Genomic DNA, 17,555 nt, shown 5'->3' with positions numbered 1-17,555 from the left:
AGGTAATAGAAGTGGAGTGTGAGACTTCGGTGTAATCATGCAGGTAAACTGTGTTCACACAAAGGTCGGCAGAGTGGGAAGAACTGGAAAAAAACTACAGTTAATCCCACTTGAGAGCGTTCCAGCATTACTCCACATCTGTTGCCACAACTGGCAGCCTTTAGACAGTCTAAGTGATCCCATCAGTCGAGTTGATTGCACGTTATTTAATATTATTTTTTCATTTTTTTTTATTTTAAGGAGACACCAGTTCATGAGCCATGCATGCTGGTATTAGCCAATACTTGCTTTTCAAACAGCTATTGACCTTTTGGCAAATAAGATGACATAAAGACCGTCAGTGTGTTCGGCTGCATAAGCACTGAGTAAATCTTATCATTGGGCACACTGTGAAATCTGACAAAGTGTTCAGATACTTTAGATACTAAAAACAGACCAAAAAAAGTCAATTAGTCGACTTTACAGTAATTCACAGTGTAGGTATTCATAGAGCAGGCTAAAAAGGCTTTTGAAGCAGTTACTTTTCAAAATAAAAGAATGTGTTTCATGTGAAAGAAGGCTATGATAAATGTTGTTTCATAAATTTGTTTGATCAAATCTGTGCTCTTTCAAAGACAGACTAACAAAAGGCTTAACGGCTTTAGAACATTTAAAACTTTAAAATCTGTCAATGTGGCTTTACTTAAAAGTCCCAGAAACTGATTACCTCAATTTCATTAAGTAACTTAGACAAATAGTAATAATAATAATAAGTCTACAAAACTTTAATTTAATTGGAAGATATTTTTTAATAGTCCCAGTTTCATGACCTTTAAGTCAACTTTAAAATGAACAGTGTAGAGTGAATTTGTTTCTCTGGCACAAAAGGGGTTCAAACTAACGAAGTAAACAACCACAAGGATCGGTGTCAGCCTCGGCTATTGGTCAAATTGTTATTCTAAACACTGGTTTTGATATTGGCCCAGTATTTCACCATCAGCGCATCCCTATGTATGACTTTCAGTTTGAACTGTTAGTATCGGGAGTATGCAGCTCTGCTACCTCTGACTTCTGAATGATGCAACATTATAAATATGTGGAAATCTTTCTGGTTTTGAAAAGGTGACATGGTTTGGTGTGGAAGAGGCTGACAAATGACCTGTTCTGTAGTGCAGGTATTTGTATCTCTTGCATGAACAATAACAGTTACCTAACATTTAAACATCTATTCATGATATTTAAACATGCACATAATTCCACAAAGTGAAAAGGACCTTTTCAACGCCTGCTCAAACCCTGCAGTGCTACATACATGTAGAGTATTTGTGTTTACACTCTAGCACACAGTAAGAGTTTGGTTCCAACATGGGGTCCTGGTGTACTTTTGTCAGGTTACTGTCTACTTGGTATATCGTGTGTACAGAAATATTTCCTGCCAGAGTTACACTTTCAGTGGTCCATTAAATTTGGCAGGAAGTGTTAATAAAACGTGTCAGCAGTTGGATGCAGCTCATAGGTTTGTTGGAGGTCATCTTCCGTCTTTTCACTTTGCCTCCTCACTCTCCGACTGAATAAAATATTCGCGCAATTAAAATCATATTCCAAAGGAAATATTCACATCAGGGTCGCAGTCACCTTCAGTTAGTCAGAGCAGAACCATGGAGCCTAATGGTTATCTTCCATATGGGTCTATTTGTTTTAAAGCCTGGCTCACCATTCTGGTTTTTTTTCACAGGCAAAGTCAATTGGAGCTATTGATTTTTTTCTGCTGAAGTGGTATAGTAATCTCTGCTTGCTTAATATACACCAACTCACAGTCTCTCACTCCCCAAAAAAACACATCTATCTTTGCTGCGGCAGTTGGCCTGAATGGAAGAAAAATGGAGGAGGGGAGTGGCCGGCTAAATACCAAGACCATGTAGTGTGTGTCGGTTCACGAGAGGAGCTCCGCGCTGAACGATTCTGGACTGAATAGCTGGAGGCAGGGCATCAGAATCAGGTCAGTCTGTTTACTGATCAGCCCTGAGACTCCAGAGAGCCACCGGGCTAACAGTCAGTGCAGCAGTGCGGGGAGGGTGTTTTTTTTTTCTCTTTTTTTTTTCAGAGCTCATGTAGGTACCCATCACCCCCGGGCCAAACTCAACAGCATAATTTCTAAATGCAATAACCATAAGTCAGAAAAGTTGAGATTCATGCTCCAAGTATTCACGATGTGCATTAATGTGAGTGGGGCTCATGGCTTTGTGTGTCAGCACTTTAGGCTACCATCCATCCATCCATCCATCCATTTTGTGAACCATCTGAATTATGACTACATTATTTATTGGAAATTTGGGGAAAAGCTATGCACTGTTTTGTTTGTAATCCTGCAGAAATTGAACATGGTGTGTGGCATATTAAATTCACAATATGTCATTTTTTTTGCCACAGCAGTCTCTCAATCAGGACAAATAAAACAGAAGACACAGTTTGATCGTGGGAGTCGATGCCTTAATTGTTCAACCACCACTGCAGATGGTGATTAAATGTTCATGGACGCTGTAAAGTTTGAAAGTGTTATTCACGTTGTGTTCGTTCACCTCCTTCCTCACTCTTCCCCCAGAAGTTATAGCAACAAACAACAGTTAAAAGTAGTGCTGCCTTGAATAAAATTAGGAATGTTTTTTGGAAGCATTTGGGAGACTGTAAGTACACAACTCAACAAAAGCAGTAACTAAGGTCTTGACATTTTCATGAGGTTTCAATGTGCACATTGGCAGCTCCGTTTTGCTGATACTGCAGCACATGCTCACAGTTCCGGACAGAGATCAGAGATTCCCCCTAAGGTCCGGTTGTGAACAGGGATTCTTCCCAGGATCTGGGTCGCAGGTCATCAGGAGCACCTGTGATGTTCTCCCTCAGCTGACTGCAATCAGTCAGCTGAGAGGTTACATGAGGTGGGGGGGGTGTGAACCCCTGTTCAGTTGGTTGTGTGTCTTCGGGGAGTCGACACCATCAATTGGCTTTCTGTGTTTTGCATTTGAAATTTTTCTATCGGCCATTTTCTATTTTATTTTGTTTCCCCCACTCTGTCCTGTAACTCTCACTTCACCTTTGGTTTTTGGGTCCAATCCTTTTTGTTTGTCTTTCAATTTTATAGAATCAGTGGGTGGTTATGTGTTTTATTCCCACCGCCACCTTTAAACTCCGAGGGACCAGTTTGCTTTGACCTTCTTTGTGATTTGTGCAGAGTTTTCTTTGTTTCCCAACCTGTGACCTGTGTCCTTCAGGTGTTGCTATCTGGGGAAATGTAACATCACATACACTGAATATTCAGTCACTGTGATTGTTCCTAGCGACTTGCACATTACATGGTAAATTTTATGTATATATCTCAGTAGAAATGGTTCCACAGCATCACGCTGGATTTTCTGAATTTAGTCACTGCTGAATGCAGTAATATGTAAAAGTTAACCCTTTTTTTAAATTTGCATATTTATTTTTCCAACATTTAAATGTTTACTTTGTAGTTTTGGGGACAACATTTTAACCAGGAGAGAAAGATCTACATTGACTTTTTTTTTTTTCGTGTGACAAAAGAAACTCTTTGTTTTCATGACTGAATAAACTCAATAAACCAACTGACCTTAAAGGACACCTCAATTTAACACTGTTTTACTTTGTTTATATGTGGCAGACCCTGCTACCTTTCCAGCTTCAGTTTCTCTGGACCTTATGCTCCTCTCAGAACAGCTTGTTCCTTCAGTTTTGGACAAAATTAATATTTCTGAGTCTATATTATCACCTCCATTAACACCGAATATTAAATTTTTTGAGTTTGAATTTCTTTTCCAAATTTCTTTTTTTATTTTTTTTTAACTAAATATCATGTCCCTTTGCCTAACAGTACATATTAGTTCCTACCTGCCCTTGTTTCAGGAGGGACGTGTGTGAGTGAAACAGAAATGGAGTAACGTGTAATGAGGAAGACGTGTTGAAGGAACGCTACCAAACCAAGAAACAGGGTTAAATGACTTTGAGGCCATCCACATGGAAACGCTTTTTTGTGTAAACGCACATGTTTTGTACCGTTTTGGCTGATCGTCCACATGGATCCTGTAAACGCACTTGTTTGAAACCTGGTCCCAGGGTGGCAAAATCATCACGCCATCGCACCACCCCTCAACCTCTAGCCTTCGACCTCTTAACCCCGCGACATCTCATAACAGCGATGGCGGACTACTTGTTTTCGCGCTACAGTATATACTGAGCCTATCAGCATTACTAGGACAAAATATTATGCTCCTCTGCCACTATGATGAGCAAAAAAAGCCATTGCACTAGCCATTTTCATCTTCTTGTTATGTTCGGTTTATCCCTCTACTGTCTGTTTGTATACAGCCCATAAGCTTTATGCTCTTGCTTCATCTCTTCTTCTCAGTTTTTGGTGAATTTCAAGCGCCACCTATAGGCCTGGAATATGAACTAACTGAGTCGTTTTCAGTGGATCCATTTTGATGCAATATTCTTGAAACAATGCCAAAGAAGACAGGGAAACACGTTTTGGTACATGTGGACGAGGCCTTAAAGAGGTCCGTCACTAACTTGAGTCTATAGAAATAATGGAAAAACTCCAAAACTCCTTGTCTTGTGCAGAAAGGCTCTCTCAACTTCAGCCACATCCAGGAAGGTATTTTGTCAAAATGAAAGTTTCCTTCACGAAATTCCCTCTTGGGAACAAAGCTGTAAATTGATTTTAGCTAATTCAGTCTGCTGATGGAGGACTGCGTATTTTGTCCACCATCTCTGAAACTGAAATTGCGTACACAAGAGTTCTCAAGAGATCGTTTCACAGCCGTTGTACCTAGAAAGAGGGAAGTATTGCAACGATCAATAACTATCAGTGTACGTATGGGTATTTCTATATTGCTTAAAGATCGACTTGGGAAAATTGCGAACGTGACCGTGTCTTTCTCAAGGGTGCTACAAAAATCCTGAAGTGCGTTTGCATTTCTTAAAAAGGGTTTACTACGGACTTGCTTTGACCACAATTATTGGGCTATTTAGGAGCACCTGCTGTGTCGTATAAAGAATATGCGGCTGTGAGAAGCTTCACGGTTCTAATTAGTCTTTTAGCTGTGACTCATGTTAAAGATTCAAAATTATACATTTCTTAGAGCTCCAGGGATGAATTCATTCACTTTAACAACCCCATCAGGTATAACAGTTTGCATCAGCTAATCGCTTGAAGAAGATATGGATGTGTGTGTGTGTGTGTGTGTGTGTGTGTGTGTGTGTGTGTGTGTGTGTGTGTGTGTGTGTGCGAGAGAGTGTGTATGTGTGTGTGTCTCTCCTCTGCAAGAAGGTGCTGATTATTCCTATTAGAATCGTGTTGTGTTTCAGGCACAGTAACAGCAGTGTCATCTGCCAATGTTATTTCATGCTCGGTTGGGTGTGAATCAATTTCATTCCGGGGAACAATTACTGAAGATTGCAGATTTTTTTTATTTTTTTTGCCATCCTTCCAATCATAACATTTGAATCAAATCATTGTGCGCCGCTCGACATACAGTGCCAGAATCAAAACACATCAGCTGCTCAGCGCTGTGATACCGTGACGTCTGTGACAGGCCGTTTCCAGGAGAGAAGCATGTTTTGGTTTCCATCAGTTTTAAAAAATGCACATCAAAAATATTCCCTCCTAGTTTTTCTTTTTTCTTTTCTTTCACTCCGGGTCAATAAACACCAACCACGACCTCGGTGAACTCTGACTCGAGAGCGTTTACATTGTCAGGGCAGGGTAGTCAAACAATACGCGGGGATGGATGGGAGATAAAGCCTCACACATTTCCCCCATTACTCACAAAAAGAATGTCGGCCCCTTCAGCGATGGACAGAGACCCTGGATTCTCGGAGCCTAGTTGGGCCGACGCTGACAGTTATTTCTGGCCTCCAGAATTGGATGTGGGGAAGGCTGCGCGGGAAGCCATGCTTCAACGGTTAAAGAAGCTGATCAGTTTGAGGTTGTGCACCTTTCACTAACGTGGAGGTGTCATTCAAGCCCAGCTACCTCTAACTGGAGGAAAGGGTCCATCCATGGATCACTAAACAACACAGACAGGCAGGCTCTCTCCAATTAGAACTGGCTGCAATGTATCCGCCCCATCTTCCACTGGCCTTTAGTTAGACATGGATGGGTGTACTGTCGAGGGCTAAGATCGAGGAATATAATTAAACTGGGAAAGCATTAAGGACACAGACAAGGTTAAAGTTAGTATGTTCTTAAGTAAGATATCCAGCTGCTGGCTGGCAGGGTGGAATTATAACCACCATTTTTTTTATGGAACACAAAGTCTTCCAGTGAATGATTTATTTATATTCAAGGTATATTAACAGGACAGCACATCTAAATGTGCTGCTCTTCTGGTGCATGCCTTAATTGAGTTACTAATAGAAAAGGTTTACATGATGTAATGCTAAAAAGACACTGTCAAACGCTCTGTTTTAGCTCCTGTCTCTTTAAGTGCCCCCCCCTCCTGAAATCCCAGTCTCCTCTGATTGGTCAGCTCACACACGCTTGACCCAACGCCGCTAACAACAACTGAGCAGCAGTGCTAAATAATCTCTTGCATGGCAAACTAGCCACGAGGCACCGCTAATGCAAATGTGTGTCATGGTGATGTCACAAAGTCACAGAATTGAAGGTAGGGCTACTGATGAGGCATTTGAGGAGCAGAGTTTACTGTGGGAGAGAGGAGCGCTGTTCTTTTATGTGCAAACAAACAAATTTAAAACAATGAGGGAAGAAAAAGGGAAAATAATCCCCATAGGTCTCCTTTAATGCACTAATAAAAACACATCTGGAAAAACTCAACAGACCCCATTACTCAAGATAATCCATAGAACTTCTTCGTACTGAATTACACCTGCCAACAGTATCACAGCGTGCATCATGGAGGTTTAGTACAAGCTTCAACCATGTCTATGAGTTATTATCAGTAACTCAGCGGGTAGAGCAGGTCAGCTCGTAATTGTTAGGTCACTGGTTCAAATCCCAGCTCTCCCAGGCTGAGCTGGGCTGCATTGCAAAGTGTCCTTGAGCAAGATACTGAACTCCAACTTGCTCCTAAAGTACAGTTGGCAGCTTGCATGGCGGCCTCTGCCATCAGTGAAGGGCCCTGTGATGAGCTGGTGACTTGTCCAGGGTGTATCCTGCCCTTGCCCAGAAAAATCCCCACGACCCGTAGTTTTTCGAACGATAAACTGCTGATGAGTTTTTGTTCAAAGTTTCCTTTTACTAGCCGAACGCCATCTAGTTCCATCATATTCAGGATGTCTCTAAATGTCGGCAACTAGCACCAGAGAAAAATCTAGATGAACAAAAAGCACTACAGTAATATGTATTTTAGTGGGAACTGTCCCTTTTTAAAATGCTGCTTTACAGCAGCCATCAGTCAGTGTTAAATTTAACAGTCAAGAGATAAAAAGCCTGCAATGGAATATTTTCTGAAATTGAATGGGAAGCCAATAATTTTGACACTCCCTGCGAGGAAAATGACCTGTTTTAGCATCATATCTGTCTTTTGTCACAGAGAAACACCTTGAAGACTCTGTGTGTGTGTGTGTGTGTGTGTGTGTGTGTGTGTGTGTGTGTGTGTGTGTGTGTGTGTGTGTGTGTGTGTGTGCGCGAGCGCATACGGCATACACAGATCTCCTCCTTTCATGCCTTGTGAACTACTCATGCCTTTCCTGTCCATATCACACAGATACCCGACTGCTTTCGACAAGGCTGCAATCATCAAACCCGGATTTTTTTTTTTTTTTTTTTTTTGACTCGGAGCTCCACAATCTACAAATTGACAAAAGAAGAAGAAGCTATTTCTGAGAGAGGCACAAGAGCATAAAAAGCCCACAAATAGTCAGAAGAACAAGAATCGATAGAGATTCTCTTTCTTTTTTTTTTGCCACATTTGGGATGTGCGATGTGGTGTATTGTACGTTACATCAACCTTCCACCCACACTTTGCAGATCTACAAAGACACTGGGCTTGTTGTTCGTTGTGTTGCCACAGCAATATTTCTATTTATCCTGGGAGACAGCTATACAAATAGATGAAGTGCAACAACATGACATTTTCTGTACTTCAATTACTTTGCGGAGCCGGGCCACGTGGGTTAAAAGCCAACAAACCATAACTTTCCCTGACATTTCCTCCCCCCACAGTGACCGTTGATGGATTCTCCCTGACAAAGCATTCATTATCGCCGAGAACAGAGAGTGCACTAAAATCTGTTCTCTTTTCTTCTCCCCTCCATCCTCTGCCTTCCCTGTCCAAATCGAGATGAACTCAGCTGCGAGAAGCAGAATGGAGCTCCGCGCTCACCGTCAGGAGGGAGAAAAAGCGTTGAATCGCTGCAGGATATTCACTGGCAATCAAAAAGTATATCCTTATTGCGGGGCCAGCCATTATGGTGCAGTGGGCAGAGGGGCATATCAAATGGAAACAACTGTTCTGTGCCAGCTCAGATTTGATCCTGCTACAATGAGAGGGGCTGCTATGGAAATGAGATATGATGGCATGCCATTGAAGATTAGCTCCCTTTTATCATTTATCTCAGAGTTCAATGCGCCGAGGCTCAGTGGTCCAAGATGCATCGAGTCACCTTATGTGGCAGGCGGTGCCCCAGACCCCCCACCCCCCCCAGAAAGCCCTCTGGAAGGATGAAGCTAAAATGTAATATTCAGACAGCTCAATCAGTGAAACAGTTGGAAAAGATAAGATGCGTTTTCAGCTCTGAGTCAAAAAAAAAAAAATTGGCTCTTTTTTATATCTGTTATGTGACTATTTAACAGGGAAGGATCCATAAGGGAACACTTCACGTGCTTGTGTCTTAATCACATCTCTCTTGCATGGATGCAAGCACACAAACACACACACGCACGCACACAAACACAAGTCCTATCCACCCACAGGCAGGGGACTGATTGTCTGATAGCATTAGCATTCCTGTCCAAGCCTGACAGAAGCAACACAGGAATCAGGCTCACTTCAAGGGGTTCACATCACAGACAGAAACACATCCATTCACTGTGGACAGGCTAATAAATAAAAGAGTAACCCTGTGGCAGTAACAAGCCTATAAAGTATAGCTATGTTTTACAAGTGAATGAGACGGACAGCCGAGAAAGATGGTTACCTTGCGAGAGCCGGGCACTCTGTACTTTACAAGGCTGAGAGGAGAGCGCGACTTCATCCAATACTGCTCTCTGCCGCGGATTGACTCTCTTCATCATGATATGAAAATCTCAGAGTGTCACGCCGTGAGTTATCAGTGTTTACACTGGAGAGATGATGTACTTCCCTTCAGGTGATGTGCATTTTGCTTGAAATATGAAGTGGTGGAAATAGACATTGTAGTTTGAAAAACACATTGAGGCGTATAAATCAGACGCGTCTCCTCAATCGACATCAACAAACATACATTTACATTTTGAATGAGTCAGTGAATCATATATATGTTTGTGAATTGGTTATACTGGATTTCAATCCGGCTTTAATTACAACACAAAACTACTAACACAATGGAAATATTTTCTCGGGGGATTAATCTTAATTCAATCAAGTTTTATTGGACCAACAATCTCATGTCCACCAATACGAAATTCATTATCAAAGAACACTAAAGCGAGAAAACAAAGCTTTAGTTTTACTCCCAGATTGGGTTGCTTTTTGATTGGTCGTCCTATGACCTGTAGTTTTGGGGGGTAATGACACCCGACTGATTGCCTGAATGATCACCGATCAGGTTCTTCGCATAATCCGATGGATTTCTCGCAGGTCCAGGATTCTGGGCGGCTGTCTCGCAGTCTGAGCAGTTCCACAGTCCGATTTCTCACACAGCTGCTGTCAAAAGACTCACGACACATCCTGCTATCAGCAGTATTCTTCATGACGTGATTAAAACGGTAGTCGTGTCTCTGCAGCAGAACAGGCAGCCTCTATTGTCCACATGTTCCAGCCATCTGTAACTTGACATTAACAGTCAATATTGTCGAGGATGCAGCCATCTTGTTTGTAATAAACTGGACTTATCTTTGAATGAAACAGCTGGGGGGCTCAGAGCTCTGTACGGTCTCTGGCATAAATTGGTGTACTTGTTTTAAAATAGCAACAAAAAAAAAACCCTGAAAAGTCCAAAGAACCTAAATGTATTTGAAAATATGTTATCTGCACGTTTTTCAAGCTACAATTTTTACTGCACCTGCAAAGGTAAAAGGAAACATCCGATATTAAGTGAGCTGAGGGTGTAAATATGTTTTCAAATCATTGCGGACTTTCGGGGCTTCTGGAGACTTGGAATACAAAAGTCCCTTTATACTTCAGGTGTTTTATGGACTGCTTAACAAGTGTCGTGCACGATGACTAAGTAACCCGAATTATTGCAAATTGAGTAACCTAAGTAATATGAGTAGTATTAGGAAACTAAATTTTCAGCTGTACCAACAACGAAGCAGACTACAGAGCATTCCATCCCAGAGAAATGAATTAATAACTCCTGCATAGGTTTCAGTAAATAATTACATTTTGGTGCAATAAAATGACCTCTACATATTCTGTCCTTGTAATTAAACAACTGCATAGACAGATCCATACACTTGTTCTACCACACAGACAACAGTGTACCCAGAATATAACCATAGAGGAGGTGAATGAAGGACAGCAGAGAGCGCCGCGAGGCTCCAGTCTGGCTGTCACCCCACATCCACGCCTGGTGGACACAGCTCGGCTCAACAAAATGACTCCACGTCGGCTCCAACATATGCACATCAACTCCTGGATCAAAAAACGTGCCTGGTGGAGACGGACCTTTATATTTACCCAGCATCTGTTTAACAAGGAGAACAAGGAAAGCCAACCAATCAGAGCGAGCTAACGCAGCGGCCTCAATTACAGGGAACGTCTGAACAGCCAAAACACTGGCCTCACCATGTCAGCGCTAGCCCCGCTGCAGTCCACTGAGACTGCAATCAGCAGCACACAACACAAATATAAACACATTAGCTTTAATTAGATTGTGGCTAGCACTTTGACTCCATCAAATCTAATACATATTATGCTGGATGTAATCCAGCTGGTTGCTATGGTATTGTTGGCTCTGCAGCGGAGGGGGCTGGGAGAATGTGCTGCTGGGGAAGCAGCAATTTGTGTAACTGGAGATCAAGATGTGAGTGAGTGGGTCTCTGAGTGCGAATCTGTGCATGTATATGGTCACAGTGTGGTGTGCATGCATGCAAGTTTGTGTGTTAGTGGTTATATCCAGGTGGTTTTGAGTGTGTGTGTGTGTGTGGGTGTAGGGGTGTGGGGGTTGTTGTTTGTATAAATGCATGGCCACGTACACGTGTGTCGGTGCAACCATGTGTCACATCCAACATATGCTCCCCAGCAGCTCTCCCTTTGGAGGGAGGCCAAGCTGTGGCACACGGCAGGACTTTTCCCTGACATGATCCGGGGGGACAACATGGTGTTCGGTCCCAGGGGCCAAGGGGCTCAGCCCGGGGCCTTGAGAAGTGCTCAACATTTGTTTGCGTCCTCACTGTCAATGTCTGTGTGGCTGTGTGGGCATGGAGGCGGACCACGCCACACACACAGACACATGCAATCATATATACTTTGCTTGACATGCATACACACTATGTACAGACCTGATAATATGCCAACATATTACTGATATTATGTCTCTGTATCAAACATCTGGTGCTCAACAGCTTATAAAGACACAGTGTGTGTTCTCAGCAGGTACATACTCTCTACACACATGCACAGACACTAAAAACCCATGAATACCGATACAAAAAGACAAATGCAAACATAACTGTTTACAAATGCACATTAACACACGCTTACAGCTAACATACACAAGCAAACCTGTGCACATACACATTCACTCACACTCACAGACTGATGCTTTGATTAGTTGGGAATTACTATCACTCTGGTGATTTTCTCCACCCTATTTGTTTGTGGTATGACTTCAAAATGTGGCCAATTCTTACGTATTGCATCTTTTAATAAAAACAATTAAGTTTATTAAATCATAGGTGGGAAAGAAATCATCAAATCCTGTCTCAAAATGTTGAAAACCAGAAAATACCTTTTTTTTACTTGTAAATTGCCTCAAATGATTAATTTTTTTTTTATCAAAATAGCAGCTGATTTTCACTTTTCTTTTGTTTGAATATGATTCATTGTTTTAGGTTTAGCTCTAAAAGTATGTGAGTCATCCTCTTAGCTTAATCCACTTTTAAAAAACACAATAGCAGTGGATAAATAACTGGCTAGAGACATTAGAGAGGAGTAATTCTACTCATCGGGCTCCCTGTAACATGCCTTGTGTCTGCCATTGTCAACTTTATACGACACAGGGGAGACAAAAAGGTCCAGAGTTACCAGTGCTGACACAGACCAGTGTCTCTTCAGCCCACATTAGAGCAGAGGAGACCTGCAGACATCTCAGTTCCCTCTGTCTGAAATTTATTAAGACACCTCGGGCTGGCATGTCCACAGCTCCGGCCATTCCTCTCTTCCATTAGGACCTCAGGGGAAAAACCTATGTCAGGTTTAAAGCTCCCAGACTGCGTTATGATGTCCTCACTGTCGCCACAGCTCTGATTTTGCCTACTTGGTGTTTTTAATGAGATGATGTTTGAGTTATTTTTTCCACATTGACATGGTCTGTGTTTTCAGTCTCAGGCTCTATTAAAGAGTTGGGTAGTTCCACTGCTAGCAAATAAGTGAAAGTGTGACTAACTGACTAAACACAAAACTTTGGTAATGGAAAGAAAAAGGGAAGAACGCAGAAACAAGTCAAACATGAGCTTTTTGAGGGTTTGTGAGAAGATCGATAACATTCTGGACCTGTAAGCACTGGAAACAGCTAACCTGCCTCCGTCCAAAGCTTCAAAGAAACAACTTACCGATGCCTCTAAAGCTCGCTGATTACATAAACAAGATAATTCAAACGGAACATGTGGTTTTATGGGGAGTGACATGTGGTAACTATTTCTTGGCGACCAGGCAAGTGAGCCTAGTCATCTATGTGAGGTTGTCAGGCAACCAGGACAAGCCTCAAAACACACTTCTGGGCCACAACCCATTCTGGTAATACATTCTGACAATACGTTTATCCGAACCACCTGTTAGATGATTGCAATTCCTGAGATTACATTCAGTGATAATGTTTTTTTAACGTTATGTTTGGAGTATTGGTTGAAGTCAGGCAACTAAAACACTGACTTGAGCTGAAGGAAAAATAGATATTAGGATAAAAAAAATAAGGCATGACAAAATGACTTTCAAGAACACAAAATACTAACTAGTGGTAAAGTCATTGTGCTTTAATTATACATTCCTTGTAACATTTCAGTATGATGGACAGAGTAAAATTATGTTTATAGTAGAAGAAATGTTGCGTTACCCATAATCTAAAGCTGACCCACAGAATCAAGCAGCATTAAATAAAATCATAATAGGCTATGACTCATGTTTTACATTTAATGTTAGGCAGGGAGTAGGCAGGTAGTAATTATGACGGGAGCAAAGGAGGAAGTCGGTTAACGTTGATTGGTTCTCCTGGGTGAAGGTCCGGGTGTGACAGACCCATCTAACCACCCCAAAGGTGAATGCTGACTTGTTTTAACTTTCTAAAATGTAATGTGATGTATGTCACACACAATGTAAGCCCATCCTCATCAGAACTGCGGCCATATAGGTTGTCTTAGTCTTAGTAATTATGACGGGAGCAAAGAGGGAAGTCGGCAGACGTGGATTAAAGCACACTAACTATCACAGTGAGGTGTTTGGGGTGGTTAAATGGATCTATCCCATCCAGACCTTCACCCAGGAGAACCAAAGGTGAATGTTGACTTGTTTTAACTTTTTAAAATGTAACGTGATGTATGTCGCACACAAATTAAGATATGTAAATGTATATTGATGTAAGTAACATACTTATTTCTCCTTAAAACATGATCTTTTACTTTTACATATTCAGTCATTTAGGTGTGATGACTTGTTGCATTATGTCTAAAATTCCTATTTCCTGAAAGTCTTGATTTACATTTTGTGTTTTAAGGAACAAGTGGGGTGCATGTTAATCTGTTTCTACTTATTGTCATTAACACATTTATTGAGAACAATGAAGTTGCACGGAAAGCAGTTCCACCTTCACTAGCCGTGAAGGGGAAAAGACTTTAAGCCCAGAGATGATCTTTTAGCAGCGCTGAATGTTTTGACACAGACAGAACCCTCAAATGTCACAGCCGCAGCCTCAGCAGATCTCCGGCCAACGGACACAATGAGTGACGTACGCGGCTTTTGCTGCTGTAATGTGCAAACATCACTGTTTGAGCTGTTCTGGCGTCAGCTCGCACCAGTCTCTCTTTCCCTCTCTAAACTTGGAGAGCAGCACCCAAAGCTGTGTGCAGTTACACGTCTCTAATCCTGTAATTACTGGCCCATCAGCGCCTAGTAAAACCATAATTGGAACCAGCTGTCTATTTGTTTTGTCTTTTTCCTCTCCCGAGCTGCACCATGACCAATTTGACATTTGCAAACCCATCTCTGGACCTCCAATAGAGCCTATTTTTTTTAACAAGTGGGGACAATTTGGTCCAGATTACATTTATCCACAACTGAGCGCCAGAGGAGGAGGTGGGGGGAGTGTAACGTCGAGTATGGCAAACTTGTATCAAATATCCCATGAGTCCATGGGGGACGGTGTTTGGCTAAGTATGAGTGGGGGCATCAGGGTCCAGCAGAACAACGAGCAAAACAACAACACTGGCTGAAGAAAAATTAAACTAGTGATCAGAGAAGCAGACAAACTTGTGGCTATGCTTAAAGGGAGATCTAAAGGTTACTTAAAAACACGGTCTCACAGTAAAGAAGAAAACAAAGTAACAGAGAGGTCTGGCAGAGAGAGATTGGAGTTTTATTTATGCAAACATTTCCCAGAGGCAGCTGCTCTTGAGGGTAAAACGAAGCAAGCTGGTTACTTTATATTCGTATTATTAACAAATACACGCCTGAATACATCAGCTACTAACAGCATGCAGAAAATCCATGTTTCTGTTATATACAGCATAAATATGTGAATGTGGAAATACATTACTGCAACAATGAAACAGCAGACACAAGCTGTCACCATTTAAAGGGCGACTCCACAAATTCTGAAGTTTGTTCAGATGTGCAGTATTACCAAGATCAGTAAACAAAGTATTATAAAGCCCCTTGTGGCTCCTGAGGAAAATGCATGTAATCTGATCAGTTATCTCCAAGTGATGTCACTCAGTTGTTATGTTGCATTGTGGGTAATGTAGGCAACAGGTTTCAAAAGCAGTCCCCTAGTCTAGCATGGCACTCCTATACTGTTGTTGGACTCAGTATGGACAATCTAAAAACAAATGATCAAAAGAATATTTACTCCACTCAAAACCTGGAGACTACTATACCCATGATGCAACTCATTCACTCGGTGACATCACTGGAGACGATTTATAAGATTACATGCAGCATGCATGAGTGTTTTGTTCTCAGCTTCCTCTTTTATCGTTGCAATAATGTACCACTGAATATTTCTGACAAGGGACCACAGGATTTCAATATTTCCAAGGGTGATACTACTGGATGTTTTTAAGGAGACCTCGGAACAAGTCAGGACATCTTCAGCTGTCAAAACAGGTATTTTAAGCCAGAACATTATCTTTACTCACCCTAACCAAGTGGTCTTCGTGCGCTAATCTAACCAGAGCATAAGCACAGTGCTGTCACGAGTCAGACTAAAACAAAACACAAAACACACAAACATCTTTAGTGTTGGTCCAGTCTTGGTGCCTAACCTGCCTAAACTTTGGAATAACTTACGAGATGAAAGATCAAAAAATGCTCATGAGTTGTGAGTGGAAGGCACAAGGTGTCTTATGTGTTGTGCAGTTATGAGGACTTTCTCTGTGCTGGGAGCACACCTATGAACCTGATATCGATCAGTCTCCTGCACTGTGGGTTTGGATCTGTTCCCAAAATACTGAAAACATTCCTCTGTCAAAGGTCAAGAGTTTAAGACGTGCGTGTGCGTGTGTGCGAAAAATGTAAATGGAAGTCATCTCTTTTGCATTTTTTTAGACAGTGTGTACAAAGATACTGGATGGAAATAAGAGGCGACAAACAATAAAAATAAAGTGCACAGATACACAAGTTCATTCTGCATCGTAACAGTAGCAGCACTCCATGTTTTGCTTCTCATTCCCCGGCCACAGATAAGTGTTTTGCTACTTCCACACAGCCATTCTAACCTTCATTTTCATTCTGTTTTCCTTGTGAAGGTCATTGTTTGCTTTCCTCTCGCTGTATACATTACATTTCACAGTCTATTGCTTCATTCCCATCTAATGACTCGCAGGCCCCTCTGTCTGATTTGCCAGAAATGAAAGCAGACATGACAGACTAAATGACTTCAATTCTACTCCGGCAGTAGAACTACATACCCTCGGAAAGGAGAACGCGCACGCAACCAGATAAATAACAGATAGAGGGAAGCAGGCAGAACTATCAAGAAACACAATCATGATGCAATAAAGCTGCACGACAGCAAAAAAAAAAGCGCATGATTAAAGTTGTTTACTGAGTCGAAATGGAAGCGGTTATTATCTTATTTCTGAATTGTGCTTTTATAAAATAGTGTCTCAAGTGCGTTTTGTCAACAGACTGCACACGATTATGAAAAACTGTCTCTCTATGAACAAATTATGTTCCGATGCTGGTGTTGTGCATCTGCAAATCACATTTAACAGGGGAACACAACGCCACGCACACTGTGTTTCTTCACTGTACGAGACATAACTTTGATACTGAATGTATTTCTATGCATTTAATGCACTCGTGACTACTTACACTGACCTTTTTAACATCTGCAAGAGGCAACTTACTAATTAAAGTCATTTTATTACCTTTTGAGATGGATCAGAATGCAAAAAAATGCGTTTCTTAAACAGCTGCTTGTAAAGTTAGTCTATTTCAAAATCATCACATTTGGAATTATCAAACATTAATACTTTTCCAGAGAAATAAACAACAACCGCCTTATAAAAACTGAATCAAGGCTCAATATAAAGTCATTTTGATTCCTATTCATGATCTTTTAAAAAGGAGTTTAGCAGCGAAGCATTTAACCAGTGATATAATATTTTTAAAGAAATGTTAAGCTCCCACAAAGATTGAGTGCCGCTTTAATGCTCTATAAAACATTAATGTGAGATAATGGCATTACTTTATCTAAAACTCAATAATAACATCGTGCCACAGAGTTTGCAGGCTTTTCTTCACCGTGTTTGATACTGTACCTTTAGCCAGCATTGCCTCAGGGCTCATATTTGAAATGCTACAAATGCTGTAGCAACACAGGATAATTTAATAGGTTTCTGACTGCCAATCCCCAGGAGCACAACATGAGACAGGGAGGAGGTGGGGGAGAAAAGGCAGCTATTCTAATGTGTGCTTGGCTCTCTTCCTTGACTCGGCTGCAACCAGCTCTGATAGGAA

The 17,555-nt window shown here is 41.5% G+C and overlaps 1 protein-coding gene across 2 annotated transcripts in view; it reads right to left on the bottom strand.

Annotated features, from left to right (window-relative positions):
• The window catches only part of tox3 (TOX high mobility group box family member 3), a 167,723-nt gene that overhangs the window by 141,565 nt on the left and 8,603 nt on the right, over positions 1-17,555 (bottom strand). The window contains exon 2 of one of the 2 annotated variants that reach the window (XM_037096023.1): positions 15,731-15,796. The exons of the other annotated variant lie outside the window; for it this stretch is intronic. The gene's annotated coding sequence lies outside the window, so the exon portion shown is untranslated. The remainder of the gene's footprint in view (positions 1-15,730; positions 15,797-17,555) is intronic. 2 annotated transcript variants of the gene reach the window in all.

Source organism: Acanthopagrus latus, chromosome 4 (assembly GCF_904848185.1).
Source record: "Acanthopagrus latus isolate v.2019 chromosome 4, fAcaLat1.1, whole genome shotgun sequence".
Lineage (NCBI taxonomy): Eukaryota > Metazoa > Chordata > Actinopteri > Spariformes > Sparidae > Acanthopagrus > Acanthopagrus latus.
Note: the sequence above shows the minus strand (reverse complement) of the source record. Positions and strands in the feature narration are given on the sequence as shown.